The 21,604-nt window shown below is 32.0% G+C and overlaps 1 protein-coding gene and 1 long non-coding RNA gene across 3 annotated transcripts in view; one reads left to right on the forward strand and one right to left on the reverse strand.

Annotated features, from left to right (window-relative positions):
• LOC143247856 (uncharacterized) overlaps window positions 1–21,604 on the reverse strand; it is a 393,539-nt gene that overhangs the window by 269,904 nt on the left and 102,031 nt on the right. The gene's annotated exons all lie outside the window — the stretch shown is intronic.
• LOC143247855 (uncharacterized) lies at window positions 1,923–19,769 on the forward strand. Its single transcript, XR_013026730.1, has 3 exons — window positions 1,923–2,653; window positions 3,184–3,414; window positions 18,953–19,769. It is a non-coding gene; the product is annotated as an uncharacterized LOC143247855 (long non-coding RNA).

Raw genomic sequence — 21,604 nt, forward strand, 5'->3', positions numbered from 1 at the left:
GACAGATGTTTTAATGTGGAAACTAGATTGTCTGGTGGGTATTCACTATTGGACAGGTGTTTTAATGTAGAAACTAGATTGTCTGGTGGGTATTCACTAGTGGACAGGTGTTTTAATTTAGCAGCTAGATTGTCAAGTGGGTATTCAATAGTGGACAGGTGTTTTAATGTAGCAGCTAGATTGTCAAGTGGGTATTCACTAGTGGACAGATGTTTTAATGTAGAAACTAGATTGTCTGGTGGGTATTCACTAGTGGGCAGGTGTTTCAATGTAACAGCTAGATTGTATGGTGGGTATTCACTAGTGGACAGGTGTTTTAAAAGTAGAAACTAGATTGTCTGGTGGGTATTCACTAGTGGACAGGTGTATTAATGTAGCAGCTAGATTGTATGGTGGGTATTCACTAGTGGACAGGTGTTTTAATGCAGAAGCGAGATTTTTATGATGGGTGTTAACTAGTGGACAGGTGTTTTAATGTAGAAACTAGATTGTCTGGTGGGTATTCACTAGTGGACTAGTGGACAGGTGTTTTAATGTAGCAGCTAGATTGTCAAGTGGGTATTCACTAGTGGACAGATGTTTTAAAAGTAGAAACTAGATTGTCTGGTGGGTATTCACTAGTGGACAGGTGTTTTAATGTAGAAGTTAGATTGTCAAGTGGGTATTCACTAGTGGACAGATGTTTTAATGTGGAAACTAGATTGTCTGGTGGGTATTCACTGTGGACAGGTGTTTTAATGTAGAAACTAGATTGTCTGAGTGGGTATTCACTAGTGGACAGGTGTTTTAATTTAGCAGCTAGATTGTCTGGTGGGTATTCACTAGTGGACAGGTGTATTAATGTAGCAGCTGGATTGTCAAGTGGGTATTCACTAGTGGACAGGTGTTTTAATGTAGAAGTTAGATTGTCAAGTGAGTATTCACTAGTGGACAGATGTTTTAATGTAGAAACTAGATTGTCTGGTGGGTATTCACTATTGGACAGGTGTTTTAATGTAGAAACTAGATTGTCTGGTGGGTATTCACTAGTGGACAGGTGTTTTAATTTAGCAGCTAGATTGTCAAGTGGGTATTCAATAGTGGACAGGTGTTTTAATGTAGCAGCTAGATTGTCAAGTGGGTATTCACTAGTGGACAGATGTTTTAATGTAGAAACTAGATTGTCTGGTGGGTATTCACTAGTGGGCAGGTGTTTCAATGTAACAGCTAGATTGTATGGTGGGTATTCACTAGTGGACAGGTGTTTTAAAAGTAGAAACTAGATTGTCTGGTGGGTATTCACTAGTGGACAGGTGTATTAATGTAGCAGCTAGATTGTATGGTGGGTATTCACTAGTGGACAGGTGTTTTAATGTAGAAGCGAGATTTTATGATGGGTGTTAACTAGTGGACAGGTGTTTTAATGTAGAAACTAGATTGTCTGGTGGGCATTCACTAGTGGACTAGTGGACAGGTGTTTTAATGTAGCAGCTAGATTGTCAAGTGGGTATTCACTAGTGGACAGATGTTTTAAAAGTAGAAACTAGATTGTCTGGTGGGTATTCACTAGTGGACAGGTGTTTTAATGTAGAAGTTAGATTGTCAAGTGGGTATTCACTAGTGGACAGATGTTTTAATGTGGAAACTAGATTGTCTGGTGGGTATTCACTATTGGACAGGTGTTTTAATGTAGAAACTAGATTGTCTGGTGGGTATTCACTAGTGGACAGGTGTTTTAATTTAGCAGCTAGATTGTCTGGTGGGTATTCACTAGTGGACAGGTGTATTAATGTAGCAGCTGGATTGTCAAGTGGGTATTCACTAGTGGACAGGTGTTTTAATGTAGAAGTTAGATTGTCAAGTGAGTATTCACTAGTGGACAGATGTTTTAATGTAGAAACTAGATTGTCTGGTGGGTATTCACTAGTGGACAGGTGTATTAATGTAGCAGCTAGATTGTCAAGTGGGTATTCACTAGTGGACAGGTGTTTTAATATAGAAGCTGGATTGTCTGGTGGGTATTCTCTAGTGGACAGGTATTTTAATGTAGCAGCTAGATTGTCAAGTGGGTTTTCTCTAGTGGACAGGTGTGTTAATATAGAAGCTGAATTGTCTGGTGGGTATTCTCTAGTGGACAGGTGTTTTGAAAGTAAGTCTTAAGAAGCGGATGTTCATTTCAAGGTGATGTTCTCAGCAGAAGACGACGCTGACAACCTTTGGCCTGCACAGAACATGCGCCTGCTTAGGGCCTTGAATCGAGCTCACTGGAGTGTATCCGACCTTGACTACCACGCCTGCCGTCCCCACCCTACCTCGAGGGTAGAGATGTAGAATCAGCTAATGGGAATCGGAGGGTAGCTCTTAAGGGTGAGCTTTGTGTGTCCTGAGTTCAGTTCGAGCCAGAACCTGCTATGGTGACTTCCTGTAACTGTGTGACAAGAACTTCTACGGAGATACAATTTTCATACTTCTAGTGTGTCCGTGTTTTATAAAAGTGAGACAATAAACCCATGTTTTGTTAGCTTTAATGTGACTCAACGTGATAAAATGTGAGTTTACACGTGTTATATTTATGGCTGGGTAGACATTCCGTTGTTTTTGGAAGATTTACACATGAGAAACATTGTTTGCAGCACAGATTTGGAAAGTGTGAAGTCACATTACTTGTCAGTGAGTAAGTTTAAGTTTTTCACTTGTTAAAATTATGTCCTGGTATGTAAAAACAAATATAATTTTTGTTTCGTATTTGCGTCACGAGATTCGACAAACAAGTTGAGCTTAAAATCCAATTTTTGTAACGCCTTGCAAGAAGGCTTGTTTTCTAATGTTATGGTTTTGTCTTCGTTTTCAAACGTCCTATCGTTGTTTTATGGCATGTGGGTTTGAGGTTAAACCATCTAAACCTTGTAACCGCTTTTACGCTCTACTTCGATAGATACCGTGAAACCCAAGATACAACCATGCCCCCGCACCTCTACCACCACCGTAATCTGTAGAATGGTGTTATTGTTTGCTAGTTTTCTTTCTGTTGAATTCCTTTAGGCCTGAGTTTCGTAGTTTACGTTGTATTATGACCATCATAGAGTTAAACATGTCGTTATTTTATACATATATTTAATTGAGATTTGGAAATACGTCGCCGCTAGAGGGTGTCATTTATTTTAGTTGATTAATGGTTTGTTTGTTTTTGAATTTCGCACAAAGCTACTCGAGGGCTGTCTGTGCTAGCCGTACCTAATTTAGCAGTGTAAGACTAGAGGGAAGGCAGCTAGTCATCACCACCCACCGCCAACTCTTGGGCTGCTCTTTTACCAACGAATAGTGGGATTGACCGTAACTTTTTAACGCCCCCACGGCTGAAAGGGCGAGCATGTTTGGCGTGACGGAGATGCGAACCCGCGACCCCATGCTTGGCCATGCCGGGCCTGATCAATGGTAAGCGATATTTTGAAAGGCATAAAACTAAGATTTACAAATAGAGCTTGCAAGTATAACTTATTTCAGCACGTCTAGAGGCTAGCTTTGAGATAAGATTAGTGTTACAGAACATGAAAACCCCAAGAGAGTTTTCATTCATTTACCAAACCCGTTGTTGTTGTTTTAAATTAAGCACAAAGCTCCACAATGGGCTACCTGTGCTCTGCCCACAACGAGTATCGAAACCTGATTTTTAGCGTTGTAAGTCCGCAGACATAACGCTGAGCCACTGGGGGGCTTACCAAACCCAACAATGTAATGAAAGTTTGGTATCACTCCAGCTTTATCTGAACAGTGATTCAGTAATCATTTTGGTAACTTTAGAATTAAAGTGAAAAAAAAATCACCCAAGTGACTTATCAATAAGCTTTTAACGAAACCGGGTTTCGATACCCATTGTGGATCATTGCACAGCACGTTTTTAGCTCAGTGCGCTAAACAACTAAAATAAAAAGAATAAATAAAAATAATTCAATTGGAAGTAACCGTGACATTAATGTAGTTAAAACGTATGGAAGTAAAAATAGGTGTAGAATATTTATAGTTTTTTTTTTATCACTTTAGCATGAAAAACGCGAACTCTGAACACAGTAGCACATACATTAATCTGTTTACATGTGCGTGGGACAGAATTGTGGAAATATTTCATAGAATAAAATAATTAGTAAATAAAAACAGTTCTATCTAGAGGTACAGTTTCATTAATCTTTAACAAACGATCGATCTCCTATCCACTATTATGATTTTTTTTATCAGCACTCGCTTGTTTTGTGCCTAAACGTTTATATTATTTATGTACCAATTTGTGTACAAGTATGATATCAGTATGGGAGTGTATGTTGACAGTTAACACTTATGAAAGTATTACTGTTCAGAGACTGTTGTGCCTTCTTATGTTGTAATATAGGCTTAGCAAGCTGTTGGAATTGTGTATTTAAAGTTAACACTTATGTGTTGTGCCTTCTTATGTTGTAATATAGGCTTAGCAAGCTGTTGGAATTGTGTATTTAAAGTTAACACTGATGAAATTCTTACTGTTCAAAGACTGTTGTGCCTTCTTATGTTGTAATTTAGGCTTAGCAAGCTGTTGAATTGTGTATTTAAAGTTAACACTGATGAAATTCTTACTGTTCAAAGACTGTTGTGCCTTCTTATGTTGTAATTTAGGCTTAGCAAGCTGTTGGAATTGTGTATTTAAAGTTAACACTGATGAAATTCTTACTGTTCAAAGACTGTTGTGCCTTCTTATGTTGTAATTTAGGCTTAGCAAGCTGTTGGAATTGTGTATTTAAAGTTAACACTGATGAAATTCTCATTGTTCAAAGACTGTTGTGTCTTCTTATGTTGTAATTTAGGCTTAGCAAGCTGTAGATCGGTAAGTTTTTATTTCTTCTGACCTACAAGTATAGGAAAGGGCGCGGCAACCTCCTCAGGGCGGGGCGTCTCATCTGCACAGTGAAAGGGTTTATGTGTCTAATCTGTCGCTTCGGGGAAGAGAAGTTTGATCCAGGATTCACAGAGAAACAGGGAAACCGCCTTGCCTTCAGGGCTAAGTGCGAACATGTACAGCTACTTCACTCAGCTAAAGTAAATTGGAATCCAGAACATGAAGTTGTAATTTTGGTAAAATTCGCCTGGCACGTTTATATCTAACCCGAGGCTGTATCTTCACAAACATTCCATGTATTTATATGCGTATAAACTTGAACTATGTGGAGTGACTTGATTGAAAGCTTCGCGAACAAAAGCAACAGACCACATTTTGAGGACTATGAAATAATTAACGAATGCCAATATTTAATATAGTTTTACCTGAAAACGACTCATTTTGTTTGAAATGCAAAACAACGATTTTTCTAGACCTTTCAGCAATGTACTTTCAAAACGCAGAAGATGGAAATATAAATATGTAAACAAATGCATAAAAATATAGGATACAAATATAAGTCTGTTAAAAATGCCTAAAAATAAAACAGGAGAAAATAAATATAATCTTATTTTAAAATAGAATAGAAATGTCCGAGGAAAATATCTAAGAAAAATGGATTCAAAAGATAGAGATATCTCAGAACATTTCTAACTGTTGTTCGTTGAATATCTCAACTGTATAGACATTCGAAATTATTATTAACTGTTGAATGTCTGGACTATACAGACTTTGTAACTTATTAACTGTTGAATTTCTGGACTATACAGACTTTGTAACTTATTAACTGTTGAATGTCTGGACTATACAGACTTTGTAACTTATTAACTGTTGAATGTCTGGACTATACAAACTTTGTAACTTATTAACTGTTGAATGTCTGGACTATAAAGACTTTGTAATTTATTAACTGTTGAATGTCTGACTATACAGACTTTGTAACTTATTAACTGTTGAATGTCTGGACTATACAGACTTTGTAACTTATTAACTGTTGAATAGACGTCTGGACTATACAGACTTTGTAACTTATTAACTGTTGAATGTCTGGACTATACAAACTTTGTAACTTATTAACTGTTGAATGTCTGGACTATACAGACTTTGTAATTTATTAACTGTTGAATGTCTGACTATACAGACTTTGTAACTTATTAACTGTTGAATGTCTGGACTATACAGACTTTGTAACTTATTAACTGTTGAATGTCTGGATTATACAAACTTTGTAACTTATTAATTATTGAATGTCTGGACTGTAGATAATATTAACTGTTGAAAGTCTGGACTGTGGAGATATCTCTAGTTAGTATTAACTGTTGAATGTATAGACTGTAGAGACTGTTTGTAACTATTATTAACTGTTGGAAGTCTGCACTTTAGAGACATTTGTAACTATTATTAAATGTTGGAAGTCTAAATTGTAGAGACGTTTATAGGTATTATTTACTGTGGTAAATCTGAAATGTAGAGACCTTTATTGTTAATATTAATTGTTGAATATCTGGACTGTAAACACGTTTGTAATATTATTAACTCCTGAATGTCTGGGCTATAGAGATGTTTGTAACTGTTATCAACTGTTGGAGGTCTGGACTGTGGAGACATCAATAGCTAATACTAACTGTTGAATGTGTGGACTACAGAGACATTTGTAACTATTAATTGCTGGATGTCTCGACTGTAAAGACGTTTGTAGCTGTTATTAAGTGTTGTAAGTCTGGACTATAGAGACGTTTCTAACTATTATTAAGTGTTGTAAGTCTGAACTATAGAGACGTTTATAACTATTATTAAGTGTTGTAAGTCTGAACTATAGAGACGTTTGTAACTATTATAAGTGTTGTAAGTCTGAACTGTAGAGACGTTTGTAACTATTATTAAGTGTTGTAAGTCTGAACTGTAGAGACGTTTGTAACTATTATTAAGTGTTGTAAGTCTGGACTATAGAGACGTTTGTAACTATTATTAAGTGTTGTAAGTCTGAACTGTAGAGACGTTTGTAACTATTATTAAGTGTTGTAAGTCTGAATTGTAGAGACGTTTGTAACTATTATTAACTGTTGTAAGTCTGGACTATAGAGACGTTTGTAACTATTAAGTGTTGTAAGTCTGGACTATAGAGACGTTTGTAACTATTAAGTGTTGTAAGTCTGGACTATAGAGACGTTTGTAACTATTATTAAGTGTTGTAAGTCTGAATTGTAGAGACGTTTGTAACTATTATTAAGTGTTGTAAGTCTGGACTATAGAGACGTTTGTAACTATTATTAAGTGTTGAATATCTGGACTATAGACACGTTTGTAACTATTATTAAGAGTTGTAAGTCTGAACTATAGAGACGTTTGTAGCTAGTATTAACTGTTGTAAGTCTGGACTATAGAGACGTTTGTAACTATTATTAAGTGTTGTAAGTCTGGACTATAGAGACGTTTGTAACTATTATTAAGTGTTGTAAGTCTGGACTATAGAGACGTTTGTAACTATTATTAAGTGTTGAATATCTGGACTATAGAGACGTTTGTAACTATTATTAAGTGTTGTAAGTCTGGACTATAGAGACGTTTGTAACTATTATTAAGTGTTGTAAGTCTGAAGTGTAGAGACGTTTGTAACTATTATTAAGTGTTGTAAGTCTGAATTGTAGCGACGTTTGTAACTATTATTATCTATTGTTCTGTTATTTTATAATCTGAAGCCGACACAACTAATCATTGTTGTGATATTCTACAATTTGAATTAGATACAACTAATCAATGTTGTAATCTTTCACACTCTCAGTTACATGAAGCTAATCACTGTTGTAACATTCTACAATGTGAAGTAGACACAACTAATCACTGTTGTAACATTCTACAATGTAAAGTAGACACAACTAATCATTGTTGTGATATTCTACAATTTGAATTAGATACAACTAATCATTGTTGTAACATTCTACAATGTGAAGTAGACACAACTAATCACTGTTGTAACATTCTACAATGTGAAGTAGACACAACTAATCTTTGTTGTGATATTCTACAATTTGAATTAGATACAACTAATCACTGTTGTAACATTCTACAATGTGAAGTAGACACAACTAATCACTGTTGTGATATTCTACAATTTAATTAGATACAACTAATCATTGTTGTAACATTCTACAATGTGAAGTAGACACAACTAATCACTGTTGTAACATTCTACAATGTGAAGTAGACACAACTAATCACTGTTGTAACATTCTACAATGTGAAGTAGACACAACTAATCATTGTTGTGATATTCTACAATTTGAATTAGATACAACTAATCATTGTTGTGATATTCTACAATGTGAAGTAGACACAACTAATCACTGTTGTAACATTCTACAATGTGAAGTAGACACAACTAATCATTGTTGTGATATTCTACAATTTGAATTAGATACAACTAATCACTGTTGTAACATTCTACAATGTGAAGTAGACACAACTAATCACTGTTGTAACATTCTACAATGTGAAGTAGACACAACTAATCTTTGTTGTGATATTCTACAATTTGAATTAGATACAACTAATCACTGTTGTAACATTCTACAATGTGAAGTAGACACAACTAATCACTGTTGTAACATTCTACAATGTGAAGTAGACACAACTAATCATTGTTGTGATATTCTACAATTTGAATTAGATACAACTAATCACTGTTGTATCATTCTACAATGTGAAGTAGACACAACTAATCACTGTTCTAACATTCTGCAATGTGAAGTAGACACAACTAATCATTGTTGTGATACTCTACAATTTGAATTAGATACAACTAATCACTGTTGTGACATTCTACAATGTGAAGTAGACACAACTAATCACTGTTGTAACATTCTACAATGTGAAGTAGACACAACTAATCATTGTTGTGATATTCTACAATGTGAAGTAGACACAACTAATCACTGTTGTAACATTCTACAATGTAAAGTAGACACAACTAATCATTGTTGTGATATTCTACAATTTGAATTAGATACAACTAATCACTGTTGTAACATTCTACAATGTGAAGTAGACACAACTAATCACTGTTGTAACATTCTACAATGTGAAGTAGACACAACTAATCTTTGTTGTGATATTCTACAATTTGAATTAGATACAACTAATCACTGTTGTAACATTCTACAATGTGAAGTAGACACAACTAATCACTGTTGTAACATTCTACAATGTGAAGTAGACACAACTAATCATTGTTGTGATATTCTACAATTTGAATTAGATACAACTAATCACTGTTGTAACATTCTACAATGTGAAGTAGACACAACTAATCACTGTTATAACATTCTACAATGTGAAGTAGACACAACTAATCATTGTTGTGATATTCTACAATGTGAAGTAGACACAACTAATCACTGTTGTAACATTCTACAATTTGAATTAGATACAACTAATCACTGTTGTAACATTCTACAATGTGAAGTAGACACAACTAATCACTGTTGTAAGATTCTACAATGTGAAGTAGACACAACTAATCATTGTTGTGATATTCTACAATTTGAATTAGATACAACTAATCACTGTTGTAATATTCTACAATGTGAAGTAGACACAACTAATCATTGTTGTGATATTCTACAATTTGAATTAGATACAACTAATCATTGTTGTGATATTCTACAATTTGAATTAGATACAACTAATCACTGTTGTGATATTCCACACTTTGAATTAGACACAACTAATTTTTTGATATTCCACAATCTGAATTAGAAACAGCTAATTATTGTTGTGATGTTTTATAATTTTAATTGCAGACAACTAATTATTCATGTGATATTCAATAATCTTAATTAGACAAAACTAGTTATTGTTATGATATTCCATGATCTGAATTAGACACAACTAATTATTGTTGTTATATTCCGCTCCCTGAATTAGAGACAACCAATCATTTTCATGATATACTCAACTCTGAATTAGACACACATAATTAATCTTGTAACATTCTACAAGGTAAATTAGATCCAGCTAAACACTGTTCTAACATTCTACACTCTGAATTAAATACAAGCAGTCATAGTTGTCATATTCTACAATCTGAATTAGACACAAGTAATTATTGTTGTGATATTCTACATTCTGAATTAGACAAAAGGAATTATTCTTGTAACATTCTACAAACTGAATTAGACCTAACTTATCACTGTTGTAATATTCAACACTCTGAACTAGACACAGCAAGTTACTGTTGTGATATTTAAAAGACTGAATTAAAGACAACCAATCATTTTTGTGACATACTACAATCTGAATTAGGCACAACAAATCACTGTTGTAACATTCTACAATCTGAATTACACAGAATTAATCACTATCAGAATATTCTGCAATTTTTATTAGACACAACTAATTCTTGTGATATTATACACTCTGAATTATACACACCTAATGACTATTGCAACATTCTTCACTCTGATTTAGAAACAACTAATCACTGTTGTAACATTCTACACTGAATTAGACACAATGAATCATAGATGTGATATTCTACCTGCTGGTTAGTATTATCAATATTATTAATACAGTATCATGTTGGAGACAGTTATAGCTGGTTAGTATTATTAATATTATAAATACAGTATCATGTTGGAGACAGTTACAGCTGGTTCGTATTATCAATATTATTAATACAGTATCATGTTGGAGACAGTTACAGTTGGTTAGTATTATCAATATGATTAATACAGTGTCATGTTGGAGACAGTTACAGCTGGTTTCTATTATCAATATTATTAATACAGTATCATGTTGGAGACAGTTACAGTTGGTTAGTATTATCAATATGATTAATACAGTATCATGTTGGAGACAGTTACAGGTGGTTAGTATTATCAATATTATTAATACAGTACCATGTTGGAGACAGTTACAGCTGGTTAGTATTATCAATGTTATTAATACAGTACCATGTTGGAGACACTTACAGTTGGTTAGTATTATCAATATTATTAATACAGTGTCATGTTGGAGACAGTTACAGTTGGTTAGTATTATCAATATTATTAATACAGTATCATGTTGTAGACAGTTACAGCTGGTTAGTGTTATCAATATTATTAATACAATATCATTTTGGAAACAGTTACAGTTGGTTAGTATTATCAATATTATTAATACAGTACCGTGTTGGAGACAGTTACAGCTGGTTAGTATTATCAATATTATTAATTTAGTACCATGTTGGAGACAGTTAGAGCTGGTTAGTATTATCAATATTATTAATACAATATCATGTTGGAGACAGTTACAGCTGGTTAGTATTATCAATATTATTAATACAGTATCATGTTGGAGACAGTTACAGCTGGTTAGTATTATTAATATTATTAATACAGTATCATGTTGGAGACAGTTACAGCTGGTTTGTATTATCAATATTATTAATACAATATCATGTTGGAGACAGTTACAGCTGGTTTCTATTATCAATATTATTAATACAGTATCATGTTGGAGACAGTTACAGTTGGATAGTATTATCAATATTATTAATACAGTGTCATGTTGGAGACAGTTACAGCTGGTTTCTATTATCAATATTATTAATACAGTATCATGTTGGAGACAGTTACAGTTGGTTAGTATTATCAATATTATTAATACAGTATCATGTTGGAGACAGTTACAGTTGGTTAGTATTATCAATATTATTAATACAGTATCATGTTGGAGACAGTTATAGCTGGTTAGTATTATTAATATTATAAATACAGTATCATGTTGGAGACAGTTACAGCTGGTTTGTATTATCAATATTATTAATACAGTATCATGTTGGAGACAGTTACAGTTGGTTAGTATTATCAATATGATTAATACAGTATCATGTTGGAGACAGTTACAGCTGGTTTGTATTATCAATATTATTAATACAATATCATGTTGGAGACAATTACAGCTGGTTTCTATTATCAATATTATTAATACAGTATCATGTTGGAGACAGTTACAGTTGGATAGTATTATCAATATTATTAATACAGTATCATGTTGGAGACAGTTACAGCTGGTTAGTATTATCAATATTATTAATACAATATCATGTTGGAGACAGTTACAGTTGGTTAGTATTATCAATATGATTAATACAGTGTCATGTTGGAGACAGTTACAGCTGGTTTGTATTATCAATATTATTAATACAGTATCATGTTGGAGACAGTTACAGCTGGTTAGTATTATTAATATTATTAATACAGTATCATGTTGGAGACAGTTACAGCTGGTTTGTATTATCAATATTATTAATACAATATCATGTTGGAGACAGTTACAGCTGGTTTCTATTATCAATATTATTAATACAGTATCATGTTGGAGACAGTTACAGTTGGTTAGTATTATCAATATTATTAATACAGTATCATGTTGGAGACAGTTACAGCTGGTTAGTATTATCAATATTATTAATACAATATCATGTTGGAGACAGTTACAGCTGGTTAGTGTTATCAATATTATTAATACAGTACCATGTTGGAGACAGTTACAGCTGGTTAGTATTATCAATATTATTAATACAGTATCATGTTGGAGACAGTTATAGCTGGTTAGTATTATTAATATTATAAATACAGTATCATGTTGGAGACAGTTACAGCTGGTTTGTATTATCAATATTATTAATACAGTATCATGTTGGAGACAGTTACAGTTGGTTAGTATTATCAATATGATTAATACAGTGTCATGTTGGAGACAGTTACAGCTGGTTTCTATTATCAATATTATTAATACAGTATCATGTTGGAGACAGTTACAGTTGGTTAGTATTATCAATATTATTAATACAGTATCATGTTGGAGACAGTTACAGTTGGTTAGTATTATCAATATTATTAATACAGTATCATGTTGGAGACAGTTACAGCTGGTTAGTATTATCAATATTATTAATACAATATCATGTTGGAGACAGTTACAGCTGGTTAGTATTATCAATATTATTAATTCAGTACCATGTTGGAGACAGTTACAGCTGGTTAGTATTATCAATATTATTAATACAGTATCATGTTGGAGACAGTTACAGTTGGTTAGTATTATCAACATTATTAATACAGTGTCATGTTGGAGACAGTTACAGCTGGTTAGTTTTATCAATATTATTAATACAATATCATGTTGGAGACAGTTACAGCTGGTTAGTATTATCAATATTATTAATACAGTATCATGTTGGAGACAGTTACAGCCAGTTAGTATAATCAATATTATTAATACAGTATCATGTTGGAGACAGTTACAGCTGGTTAGTATTATCAATATTATTAATACAGTATCATGTTGGAGACAGTTACAGTTGGTTAGTATTATCAATATTATTAATTCAGTACCATGTTGGAGACAGTTACAGCTGGTTAGTATTATCAATATTATTAATACAGTATCATGTTGGAGACAGTTACAGCTGGTTTCTATTATCAATATTATTAATACAGTATCATGTTGGAGACAGTTACAGTTGGATAGTATTATCAATATTATTAATACAGTATCATGTTGGAGACAGTTACAGCTGGTTAGTATTATCAATATTATTAATACAATATCATGTTGGAGACAGTTACAGCTGGTTAGTGTTATCAATATTATTAATACAGTACCATGTTGGAGACAGTTACAGCTGGTTAGTATTATCAATATTATTAATACAGTATCATGTTGGAGACAGTTATAGCTGGTTAGTATTATTAATATTATAAATACAGTATCATGTTGGAGACAGTTACAGCTGGTTTGTATTATCAATATTATTAATACAGTATCATGTTGGAGACAGTTACAGTTGGTTAGTATTATCAATATGATTAATACAGTACCATGTTGGAGACAGTTACAGGTGGTTAGTATTATCAATATTATTAATACAGTATCATGTTGGAGACAGTTACAGTTGGTTAGTATTATCAATACAGTGTCATGTTGGAGACAGTTGCAGCTGGTTAGTATTATCAATATTATTAATACAATATCATGTTTGAGACAGTTACAGTTGGTTAGTATTATCAATATGATTAATACAGTACCATGTTGGAGACAGTTACAGGTGGTTAGTATTATCAATATTATTAATACAGTATCATGTTGGAGACAGTTACAGTTGGTTAGTATTATCAATACAGTGTCATGTTGGAGACAGTTGCAGCTGGTTAGTATTATCAATATTATTAATACAATATCATGTTTGAGACAGTTACAGCTGGTTAGTATTATCAATATTATTAATACAGTATCATGTTAGAGACAGTTACAGCGGTTAGTATTATCAATATTATTAATACAGTATCATGTTGGAGATAGTTACAGTTGGTTAGTATTATCAATATTATTAATACAGTGTCATGTTGGAGACAGTTACAGCTGGTTAGTATTATCAATATTATGTTGGAGACAGTTACAACTGGTTAGTATTATCAATATTATTAATACAGTACCATGTTGAAGAGAGTTACAGTTGGTTGGTATTATCAATATTATTAATACACTATCATGTTGGAGACAGTTACAGCTGGTTTGTATTATCAATATTATTAATACAGTATCATTTTGGAGACAGTTACAGCTGGTTAGTATTAACAATATTATTAATACAGTGTCATGTTGGAGACAGTTACAGTTGGTTAGTATTATCAATATTATTAATACAGTATCATGTTGGAGACAGTTACAGCTGGTTAGTATTATCAATATTATTAATACAGTATCATGTTGGAGACAGTTACAACTGGTTAGTATTATCAATATTATTAATACAGTATCATGTTGGAGACAGTTACAGCTGGTTAGTATTATCAATATTATTAATACAGTATCATGTTGGAGACAGTTACAACTGGTTAGTATTATCAATATTATTAATACAGTATCATGTTGGAGACAGTTACAGCTGGTTAGTATTATCAATATTATTAATACAGTATCATGTTGGAGACAGTTACAACTGGTTAGTATTATCAATATTATTAATACAGTATCATGTTGGAGACAGTTACAGTTGGTTAGTATTATCAATATTATTGATACAGTATCATGTTGGAGACAGTTACCGCTGGCTTGTATTCTTAATATTATTAACACAGATATTTGTTGAAGGCAAGTATACACAGCTAAGTTAGTTTTATTAAGTCAGTGGAATGTTAAGAGAACTAGGCTCGGTTTGCTTTATTTACCCTGTATCTAGTTAAATTCAACTACACCTCATATGTTGTGTAAGAACGCGCTTCCTTGTCATGATACGTCTCTTTACTTTGGGACGTACTTCTTGTATTACTCGTGGTCATGCCGACTGTCTTTGTTATGTAATAATACAACTTTATTTTCTAGTTATTTTATGTGAATGTCTAATTAAGCGAGTTACAAGTCAAATTGAAGAGATTAGTTTGAAGATTTTGGGTTTCTGTGATGCTTTGACCTTTACCCTATCTGAGGTCGGGCTTGTCGGTGTCACGTTTTCGATTTGACATCAGCAGTTCTCTTTTTCTTATCTGAATAATTCTCTAACGTTTCACTAAACTACCTAATTTTCTCTCATTTAACGATTCGTGAGTGAAACTAAAGGAGAAGATGTTATAACACAGCTGCCACATTTCATACCGAAGATATCTTTAGCCTAATGTCAAGGGTTATAGGGCTAACGTCAGATATGACTGACGTGTTAGTGGTACTTCTATTAAGAACAACTGTTATGGTGTAAACAAAATTAAATAAGTGAATTATAATTATTATAATTTTTACTTAAGTCATGTAGTTATCAGACTCTTAAAAGAAGAATTTATAACACAACATTATTATTGTACTTACTAATAGTTATAAATAAGCGTGTAATATTTTATCTTTTTATCGTGTAGTCACATAATAGTTCATAAAACCAATTATGGTGAACAATTGTGGTAAAACAAATAAGTTTCATGGTTCTACTCTAGATGACTGTGTAGGAGTTTTCAGAAACACATCTTAATATATTAACAATATTTCAATGTGCCCTGAGGTTTAGCTTATTTAGTGTTTACTACACACACTGTAGTATTACTTAGTGTGTACTATACACACTATAGAATTATTTATTGTTTATTACAAACACTATACAATTATCTAGTATTTACAACTAACACCAGAGATTTACCTAGTGTTTACAACTAACACCAGAGTTGTACCTAGTGTTTACTACAAACACCAGAGATTTACCTAGTATTTACAACTAACACCAGAGATTTACCTAGTGTTTACTACTAACACCACAGATTTACCTAGTATTTACAACTAACACCAGATATTTACCTAGTATTTACAACTAACACCAGAGTTGTACCTAGTGTTTACTACAAACACCAGAGATTTACCTAGTATTTACAACTAACACCAGATATTTACCTAGTATTTACAACTAACACCAGAGATTTACCCAGTATTTACAACTAACACCAGAGATTTACCAAGCGTTTACTGCAAACTTCAATGAATTACTTAGTGTTTACCACAAACACAAGAGAATTTACCCAGTGTTTACTACACACTCTATAGAAATATCTAGTGCTTATTACAAACACCATAAAATTACCTAGTGTTTACTACACATAATATAGATTACCTAGTGTTTAGTACAAACAACAAAGAATTACATAGTGTTTACTACAAACACTATACAATTATCTAGTGTTTACTACAAACACCAGAGAATTTCCTTGTGTTTACTACAAACATTATAGAATTATTTATTGTTTACTACAAACACTATACAATTATCTAGTGTTTACTACAAACACCACAGAATTACCTAGTGTTTACTACAAACACTATAGAATTATTTATTGTTTACTACAAACACTATACAATTATCTAGTGTTTACTACAAACCCCAGTGAATTACCTGATGTTTACTACAAACACCAGAGAATTACCTAGTGTTTACTACAAACACTATAGAATTATTTATTGTTTACTACAAACCCCAGTGAATTACCTGATGTTTACTACAAACACCACAGAATTACCTAGTGTTTACTACAAACACTATAGAATTATTTATTGTTTACTACAAACACTATAGAATTATTTATTGTTTACTACAAACACTATACAATTATCTAGTGTTTAGAGAATTTCCTGGTGTTTACTACAAACACTATAGAATTATTTAGTGTTTACTACAAACACTATACAATTATCTAGTGTTTACTACAAACACCACAGAATTACCTAGTGTTTACTACAAACACTATACAATTATCTAGTGTTTACTACAAACCCCAGAGAATTACCTGATGTTTACTACAAACACCAGAGAATTTCCTGGTGTTTACTACACACACTGTAGAAATATCTAGTGTTATTACAACAGCAGAGAATCACTTGGTTTTTAGTACAAACACTAAATATTTACCTGGTATTTATTACTACACCAGAGAATGACCCAGTGTTTATTACAAACACCATAGAATTACCTAGTGTTTACTACAGACACTATAGAATTATATAGTGCTTACTTCAAACACCAGAGAATTTCCTACTGTTTACTAGAAACACCAGAGTATAACTTAGCTTTATTACAAACACCTTAGAATTACCTGGTGTTTACTACGAACACCACTGAATTTCTTTGTGTTTACTACACAAACTATAGAATTATCTAGTGTTTACTACAGACACTATAGAATTATATAGTGCTTACTTCGAACACCAGAGAATTTCCTACTGTTTACTAGAAACACCAGAGTATAACTTAGCTTTATTACAAACACCTTAGAATTACATAGTGTTTACTACCAACACCACTGAATTTCTTTGTGTTTACTACACAAACTATAGAATTATCTAGTGTTTACTACAAACACAAAGAAATACCTAGTGTTTATTACAAATAACGTAGATTTACCTAGTGTTTACTACACAAATATATTATTACTTAGTGTTTTATACAAACACCATAGAAATACCTAGTGTTTACTACACACACTACAGAGTTATTTAGTGTTTACTACAAAACTATAAAATTATGTAGTGTTTATTACAAACACTATAGTATTACCTAGTGTTTACTATACACAATATAGAATTATTTAATGTTTACTACAAAAACTATAAAATTACGTAGTGTTTATTACAAACACTATAGTATTACCTAGCGTTTACTATACACAATATAGAATTACCTAGTGTTTAATAGAAATACCAGAGAATTACCTAGTATTTACTATTAACACCTTAAAAAATACCTAGTGTTTACTACACACCCTATGGATTTATCTCGTGTTTTCTATAAATCCCAGAGAATTGCCTGATGTTTATAACAAACACCATAGAATTACATAGTGTTTACAAGATACGCGTATAAGTTTGTATTAAATGTTTATAATATTTATATGTTTACCTCTATGTAAATTGATGAATAAACGTAATAAATTTGGTTATTTGTTTTGTTGTTTTCAATCTAAGCGTGTAAGTAATGATTGTTGGGCACTTTCATCACCACAAAGGGACCTTCTGTTTATTGCGTAGGTTCTTAACTAAAACCCCGTTGATTTGGTTGGTTCAGAGAAAATCATATCGAAGTGACCTTTGATCTCCTACCTTTTGTTTGCCACTGCCGATAAACACATATAGTACTCGTACATGCAACGTCAGTGTTTTTGAAGTGCGCATGCCCGTTTTAGGGCTATAAATGTAAGCTATGAGAAACCTAACTACACTGACCCCGGAATCGTAGGCTCTTGTGTTTTATTTTTTAAACAAACATTAGCCTGTTTTAAGTACGTCTGTTATCCCATAATAATCAGATTTAAACAGACACTGCTGTGCCTGGAGTGAAAATTAAACATAGAAAAACAATATTTAAACTGTTGTTGTCAACAGGATGTGCCAGAGTCAGAATATTCGCTCATTTATTTCCTTCTTCTGTTAGAAACAAATAAATCTAAAGGGTTAAATATTATTAGATAGGAGAGATATGAAAGATACATGATAGGTGGTATTATTACCACTGAAATAATGTGTGTGTGTGTTTTATGTGTTTTTTTCTTCTTATAGCAAAGCCACATCGGGCTATCTGCTCAGCCCACCGAGGGGAATCGAACCCATGATATTAGCGTTGTAAATCCGTAAACATATCGCTGTGTGTGTGTGTTTGTGTAGTCACATAATTAATTTTTACATGTAGTCAAATAAGAAAATTGCGAAAAATTCTGGATCGGGCACTATAAACTTATAACCAAAATTGTGACGTAGTAACTCTAGAGGTCAAAGAAAACTACATGCCTTGAGTAACACCAAAAATCAAAGTTACCAACAGTATAGCAAACTGAATATACCTTTTAATTATACCTTGAATTCATAGTTTGTTTAGTTGAGTTCCTTCATTGTAAACCCGCCGGGTTCGTGTTTTCGTCTACAGAAATACAATTATCTAGTGATTTGACTACCGAAATTTCCTACCGTCCCTGGTGGTAACGAGAGTAATTACTTTGACTCATGAGATAAAGTTTTAGGCCGTCCACCCTGGTGAAAATACACTCTGAGTGTCACCTGTGGCGAGAGTATTTAATATGAGTTTTATTTTAATCGATTTTCGGCCTGGGGCTTCTGCGCCTGGTAACGAGATTATTTAATTTAAACTTAACGATTTACAAAACATCGATTGAGAATACACATGAAGTTTGCTTCAGGTGATTTTGCAGTAACGTCATAAAGAGCAATTTTATTTCAACTTGAAAGTTCAATAGTCTTCAAGTATGTAATATGTTATCTAACTGTTATTATTTATCATCAAGTATGTAATATGTTATCTAACTGTTATTATTTATCATCAAGTATGTAATATGTTATCTAACTTTTATTATTTATCATCAAGTATGTAATATGTTATCTAACTTTTATTATTTATCATCAAGTATGTAATATGTTATCTAACTTTTATTATTTATCATCAAGTATGTAATATGTTATCTAACTTTTATTATTTATCATCAAGTATGTAATATGTTATCTAACTTTTATTATTTATCATCAAGTATGTAATATGTTATCTAACTTTTATTATTTATCATCAAGTATGTAATATGTTATCTAACTTTTATTATTTATCATCAAGTATGTAATATGTTATCTAACTGTTATTATTTATCATCAAGTATGTAATATGTTATCTAACTTTTATTATTTATCATCAAGTATGTAATATGTTATCTAACTTTTATTATTTATCATCAAGTATGTAATATGTTATCTAACTTTTATTATTTATCATCAAGTATGTAATATGTTATCTAACTTTTATTATTTATCATCAAGTATGTAATATGTTATCTAACTTTTATTATTTATCATCAAGTATGTAATATGTTATCTAACTTTTATTATTTATCATCAAGTATGTAATATGTTATCTAACTTTTATTATTTATCATCAAGTATGTAATATGTTATCTAACTTTTATTATTTATCATCGAGTATGTAATATGTTATCTAACTGTTATTATTTATCATCGAGTATGTAATATGTTATCTAACTGTTATTATTTATCAACAAGTATGTAATATGTTATCTAACTGTTATTATTTATCATCAAGTATGTAATATGTTATCTAACTGTTATTATTTATCATCAAGTATGTAATATGTTATCTAACTGTTATTATTTATCATCAAGTATGTAATATGTTATCTAACTGTTATTATTTATTATTTTTTATTATTTATCTCCGCGTTTCACAGATTTATTGATAAGCTTATAAAATGTACTTGTAACAATTTACAAACAACAAAACTACATTTTATATTGTAATTCACAATTACACAAACGGCATACAAATAGTTCAATAAAAACACATACAAACAAGACGAAATACCGTACAAGTGGCTCAATAAAAAATACATACAAACAAGACGAAATACCATACAAGTGGCTCAATAAAAAATACATACAAACAAGACGAAATACCATACAAGTGGCTCAATAAAAAATACATAGAAACAAAACGAAACACCATAATGTGACTCAAGAAGTAATTGATACAAACATGACCAAACATCATACAGGTGGCTCAATAGAAAATACATAGAAACATGACTAACCACCATACAGGTGGCTCAATAAGAAATATTTTCAAACATGACGAAATACCATATAGGTGGCTCAATAAAAATACATATAAACATGAAATACCATACAGGTGGCTCAATAAGAAAACACGTACAAACATCACGAAACACCATACAGGTGACTCGAGAAATAATACGTAATATACACAATGATACAAAGTAATTTAAGGAGGAATACGTAAAGTACACAATGTATTACAGCAGTTCAAGAAGGAATACATGTATTAGGGTACTATACACAATACAGATAATTTAATGAATACGATACATACTGTATAATAATATACATAATCCAAGACAAGAGAGTGAGAGATCACGTGTTATCGAAGGTAACACGATACAGTAATTGAATACAATACACATAATACAGGATGAAACAAGTATTGGAGAGGGGTAAGTGATCTCACAGCGTTCAACTGAGTGCCTGTAATTCTTTTAAAACGCACAGTATACGATTAGAATATAAAATACTTTATCACTGACGACTGCTGACACCTATAATTTCACAGCTTGATTCACCCTACCACGTGATTCGTTAGCTTCTCTGGCGGTAATCCTTGAACCTTGACCCTGTAACCTG

Source organism: Tachypleus tridentatus, chromosome 3, assembly GCF_004210375.1.
Source record: "Tachypleus tridentatus isolate NWPU-2018 chromosome 3, ASM421037v1, whole genome shotgun sequence".
Lineage (NCBI taxonomy): Eukaryota > Metazoa > Arthropoda > Merostomata > Xiphosura > Limulidae > Tachypleus > Tachypleus tridentatus.